The sequence below is a fragment of the Coenobita brevimanus genome, chromosome 66 (assembly GCF_032717465.1).
Source record: "Coenobita brevimanus isolate Jiangsu-jjx chromosome 66, ASM3271746v2, whole genome shotgun sequence".
Taxonomy (NCBI): Eukaryota; Metazoa; Arthropoda; class Malacostraca; order Decapoda; family Coenobitidae; genus Coenobita; species Coenobita brevimanus.
Genome location: NC_137019.1, coordinates 15939023 through 15945275, shown reverse-complemented (window position 1 = coordinate 15945275; position 6253 = coordinate 15939023).

Genomic DNA, 6253 nt, shown 5'->3' with positions numbered 1-6253 from the left:
TGCCTGTGCTCTCTTATTTAATGAATACATAAATGTGCTTATAGTATGACGCACTGTCCATAAATTTTACGCACTTCATTTATACATAAATAAGAACAGCTGCACAAAATTTCACTACGATTCTGCTACTAGTAGACGGCCACGGACAGAGACAGACAGATAAGAGTGAAAAAAACGAACTCTTTGGTATAGCTCTTAAAAAGTTCGGAGACCTGTGTTTGGAAGTGAATTATACTGACGGTCACTACTCCCCAAACCACCCTCAAACACTGCTCGTACTTTTGACCCTTGAATGAAGATGACAGTTTTCTTGTTTTATTCCTAATTTTATTTTCGGATAACCCCCTGAAAGCGAAGGGATTAATGAAGGCTATATTAATTCTCTACAGATCGTCAGGTATTTGCAAAATTGAATATAATCGTCTGGATGTAGCAAAAATAATGATGAAAAGATGTCATCGTTGGTAAGAGGCTAAACAGTTTTGTCTAATATCAGTATGGTAGTTAACTATTTATTTCTATAGTAGGACTCGCCTAAGTTTGCGGCTGTGGTGTGGCCCGCACCTGTGTACAGTGTTGCCACGTTTTCTATACCATTATCTCTCTCTCTCTCTCTCTCTCTCTCTCTCTCTCTCTCTCTCTCTCTCTCTCTCTCTCTCCTGGCGGGAGATGAGAGCCACCCTGAGTACTTTTGATTCTTTTATAAGTTGTTTATAATTGTGCTTTCATTTGTTAATTTGGTTTTGTTATATTTAGTGATATTTATCATTTTTTGTATACAGCGACAGATGACCCGTTATTGCAGTACCATGACTGATTTTCATTCATTCATTCTCTTTCCCCTTCCTCCATCTCTCTCTCAGCCTGACAATGCCTCCACCACCACCACCCCCCTCTTTTATTGCAAGAGAAATTTTGGATATTTTCTTTTACATAATATTGTATATATTGTAAATTTGACATCATTTCCACACCACCCCTGAGATCAAGGCCACCGACTGGGTGTGGAAGTGTTGCCGCTCGCGAGTGAATAATGTTTTTTTTTTTTTACTTCAGTATTGGCATATGCCTACTATTTTGTCCTACATATTAGCTTGTGATTATAAATGTGATTATTCCTCGCCCTTAAAATTACGGTAAAAGCCAGTAAATGTGAGCATTTTTCCCTAGCAACACCTGTACAAGCTATGCTTGGGTCTACGGAGGGGTACGTACTTTACCTTAGGCCAGACTGGGTGTGTCAGTGTTGCCACTCACAAGAATTATATGAATTATTTCTTTTACTTTGGATATTGGCATATTTCTTCTTTTTTCAGGCTCATTATCTTATATCCATAACTGTGATATTATTACCCACCCTAAAACTACGCTAAAAAACATTAAAAGTGACTACAATTTCTTTTAGCAACACCGTACAATATGTATGCCATGTTTCTGTGTTACTGTATAAATATTTTATGCATAATAAGATTACTGTTGATTCATCCATCAAAATACACAAGTGTAAGTTTTATTCATCTGAATTTATCGTATTTGTGTTGCCTTGTACATAAATAGCTTCTGTTTCACATCGCAAGTTGGGGAAACGTGGCACCATTGTACACAGGTGCGGGCCACACCACAGCCGCAAACTTAGGCGAGTCCTACTATAGTACTCAGATTCATGCTAAATTTCTACCATACGAGATAGTAACAGTGTTATGTAGGAACTCACGAGAAAAAAGAAAATATGTTGTGTTAGAGAAAAGATGATGAATTTCCCTTGTTTCTCTCCACCTTCACCAGTCACTACTATTCCAATACATTTTCCCTTTCCCCTTCTATTTCTACCCACCTTCCCCTTCCTCTTCTATTTCTATCTGTCTTCCCCTTCCCCTCCTACTTCTACCCACCTTCCTCTTCTATTTCTACCCTTCCCTTTCCACTCCTATCTCTACCCACCTTCTTCTCCTATTTCTAAGCACCCACTCCTTTCACTTCTGTTTTCTATCAACCTTCCCCTTCCATTTCCATTTTTCCCACCTTCCTCATCTCTCCTGTTTCTGTCTACATACCTTCTATTACCACTCACTTTCGTCTAATATCCCTACCCATCTTATTCCCCCTTTTATTCCTAGCCACCTTCCCCTTCTACTTTCATTTCTTCCCACAGATCTCTTCTACTTCTGCTTCTACCAGCCTTCCCCTTCTCTTTCTACTTCCACCCATCTTTCTCTTCTATATCTACCCACAATCCCCTCCACTTCCATATCTGTCCACCCTCCAATTCCTCTTCCAAAGACCATTTCCTCCCATTCGCCATCTCCACATTTTTCTCCCCCTCTCTATCAATCTGTCCAGTTCTTAAAATTTTCACTCGATTCCATTTCCCCTATCTTGGTTTTACAGCCCCTTTATACCTCACTCCACATTCATCTTTCGCCTGGTGGTCTAGTGGTTTAAGGGCATCAGTCAAAGTCACAAATATGCTCTTTCCATTTTAATCCTCCCTTCCTGATCCTCTTTCCCCTTCCCCAAAATATTTTGTTCTTATCATTATCCTCTTCCTCCTCTGTTTTCATTCTGTCTCACATTTTAAGTTACTTTCCATTACCATCCTCTCTCTCTCTCTCTCTCTCTCTCTCTCTCTCTCTCTCTCTCTCCACAGTATCCCCTCTCCTCCCACGTTTTTTCTTCTCTCTGGTCCTAAATCATTTTCACCTGAGCACTTTCATCTTTGTCTCTCTTCCCTCTCATATTCTCTTTTTCCCCTTTTGATTCTCTCTCTCTCTCTCTCTCTCTCTCTCTCTCTCTCTCTCTCTCTCTCTCTCTCTCTCTCTCTCTCTCTCTCTCCAGAATTATTACTCTCAACATCTATCACCCTTCCCCTACTTCCGTCTCCTCTTTCCTTCCCCTCTTCACTCCATCTCTCTCCCCTCATCCCTCCCTCTCCCTTCCCCCTCCCCCCAGCCATCACTCACTCCCCCAGCCCCCACATCAGGCGACGCTCGACTTAATAGGTCTTAAAGGACATGAATACAAACGTCATTCCTACCAAGGGCTGATCTGCATAAGAGGCTATCCTAAAGCTTTGGGAAATGAGATTGTCGGGAAGGTGAGAGTGAGAGGGAGGGATAGGGATGAAGGAGAGGGAGGGGGAGGAAGGAGGAAGGTGAGAGTGGAAGGGGAGAGATATGGGAGAGAGGGAGGAGCGAGGAAATGAGGGACAGTGGGATGGAAAAGAGGGAGAGAAGAGAGTCAAGGTAAAGGAGAAGTACTAGGTGGGGTCTTTTGTGGAGATAGAGACACAGGGGACGTGAGAGGGCGAGGGAGGGGGGGTTGAGAGAGGGAGAGGGATATGGGAGGTAGAAAGTAGGGGTAAGAGAGAGAGGGGGAGATCTAATGAGAAGAAAGGAAGGTGTAGAAGCGTGGAAGGAAAGAGAGATTTTTTGAGGATAAGAAAAAGTGCTAGTGAAGAAAAAGAGAAATAGATGCACTGTCAGGAGGGTATGAAAGAGGAGGTTGAGAGGAGGGTATAAAAAAGAAAGAGGATAAATGAACTGATTTTTGGAGAGTAAAACAGACGGGGAGAGGGAGGAAGTCGTAGAGGAAGGGAGTGGAGGAAAACTAGATATGCTATGAGAGAGAGAGAGAGAGAGAGAGAGAGAGAGAGATTTGTGAGTGGGAGTGGGGAGGAGGGGGAGGAAAGAACGAGGGGGAATGGGGAGTCGTTTGGGGAGAGAAAAAGAAAAATGGTTACGCTGTTGGGAGGGCAGAGAGGGGAAGATGGGAAAAGAATAACAGAGATTGAAATGGGTTGTTTCTGTAGAGGAAGAAGGGGGTGGGGAGCGGGGTGAGGGGAGAGGGGAGAGGGTCATAAGGAAAGTGAGGGAGAAAAAAAAAAGATTGATCGGAGGAGCTTAAAAGGGGAGGATTAGAGAAAGCAGTAAAAGGATGAAATGGATTGTTCTTTAAAGGACTAGGGAAGGAAAAAATGAGAAGTGGTGTGTGTGTGTGTGTGTGTGTGTGTGTGTGTGTGTGTGTGTGTGTGTGTGTGTGTGTGTGTGTGTGACCAGCATCAAGAACAAATGCAGGTGACTGTGTGAGAGTGGTCAAGGTGAAGCTGGACTTAGTATTCCAGGCATCTCCTCTCCCTCCCTCCCTCTCTCACATCTTTTCCTCTCTCTCTGTCTCTCAGTCCTTCCTCTCTCTCTCACCTCTTTCTCTCTCTTTTCCCTACCCTACCTCCCTCCCTCCCATTCTTCTTCCATCCCTTCATCTTTCCCTCCCTCCCCCTCCCTTTCCTCTCCCTCTTCCTCCCTTTCCCGCTCCCTCTTCCTCCCTCTCCCACTCCTTCTTCCTTCTTCTCCCTCTCTTTCTCCTCTCCCTCCCTCGATCCCTCTATGCCTTCCTCCCTCCTTCCTTCCAAGCCTTCCTCCCTCCCTCTCTCCCTGTCTCTAGTCTAGTGCTGAAAAATTTACCCTTTGGACACCTGGACTTGGAAAACCCATTCGCATACGATCTTAAAATATAATCGGCCTTAAGAAATACTCCCAATACGATCTTGCTAGAAAAAAAAATAATCAGCTGAGGAGATTGTTCCGGTAATGAAGGAATTAATGAAAGGTGTATCTAACCCCTCCATTAAAAAAGAAAAAAGGAAAAAAGAAAACGAAAAAAATCCCATGAGGTAAAAAAATCGCAAGAAAAAGCAAGAATAAATTTAAAAAACGTTACAGGGCTTAAAAAAAAAAAAGGCATGGTTTCAGAGACGATTCTTCATACTATTTGTTTTTAAGTTTAAAATTACTTAATCTATGGGTGGCTTATTTCTCTTTTCTGATTTTTTTGCTTCAGATAACGTGCCGTCTAAAAGAATAACCGTCTGACCTTCAATATCTCTGAATTTCCTACCTAGATAGATTTGTCTAGATTAACGCCATTCAATACTGTGCATTACGTGGGATGAGGTGGGCCCCTGATGAGCTGACTGTATTAATGTTAAAGGTCATTTTTATTCAGTGCAGCGCTTTATTAATCAATCAGTCACCGCATCTGGCTACCTGTTTACCTTTCTTTCATCTTTATCTATCATTATTTATCTCAATCTAGGTGACATATCTATATTTACCTATCTATCTATCTATCTGTGTGTGTGTGTGTGTGTGTGTGTGTGTGTGTGTGTGTGTGTGTGTGTGTGTGTGTGTGTGTGTGTGTGTGTGTGTGTGTGTGTGTGTGTGTGTGTGTGTGTGTGTGTGTGTGTGTGTGTGTGTGTGTGTGTGTGCGCGCGCGCGTTGGTCCACTTGCATCTTGTTGTTTGTCTAAGTGAGTGACTATCTATTTTCAGTAAGTCTAGGTGCAGTAAATATTATTCTGTATGTCTATTTATTTAGATAATACTGTATATACCTACCCAGTTACCTATCTTCTGCATATCATTTTTTTTTTTTTTTTAATGCTTCCGACTCTGGACATTAGCTTTAACAGTCCTTTCCCTAAGACCCAGCAGTCTCCCTACGTACCAACCACCTTCACATGTCACCACTTCGGCGCTAACATCCACCGTCCGTACTGATTACATACTACAACTGTCTCATACAGAACTGATTTATTAACATTAACGGGATGTTTTTACGACGTCAACGGATATTATTTTAGATCAGTAAAATCTGCTTCAGTGAAATTCAAATCCCTTAAACTGTTCCCTTCTCCAGCCGGGCTTCGAACCCACGTTCCTTGGAAATGCAGAGAACCTCTCCACCTGTTCTTGGGATTTCCTGGTCCCTTGTGCTATGTCCTGGAAGGGATCAAAGGAGCCGTGCCTTGCATTTCCACACATTCCGGGTACAGTTATAGTCAGAGTTCCTTCACCTTGCCTAAGAATAGCTTTTTGGTGCGATGCAGCGAAAAATCGACCCATCTCGATGACCCTGCACATTTTTTATCAATAACTCGATTGTAAATACAGTTAAACTAATTACAAGTGCTAAGCTGATGTAGGATCGTAAGGGATCTTTATATGAGGCTTCGCCATAGTCACAAAAGTCTATACGAGTGACCTACCTTGTGTCTGAAAATCTTCAGTGAGCGACAACCAGCCAGCCGTTCCCTGTTCCCAGACATACTTTTACATACAAAAAATAAATAAATAAATAAATAAATTATCCATACCCAGGAACATCTTTTGAAGCATTTAAGAACTTTTGCACACTTTCCTATTTCGTAATTCTCCATGATATACTATGAATAACTGCTTATCTGTGACTCTGATTCG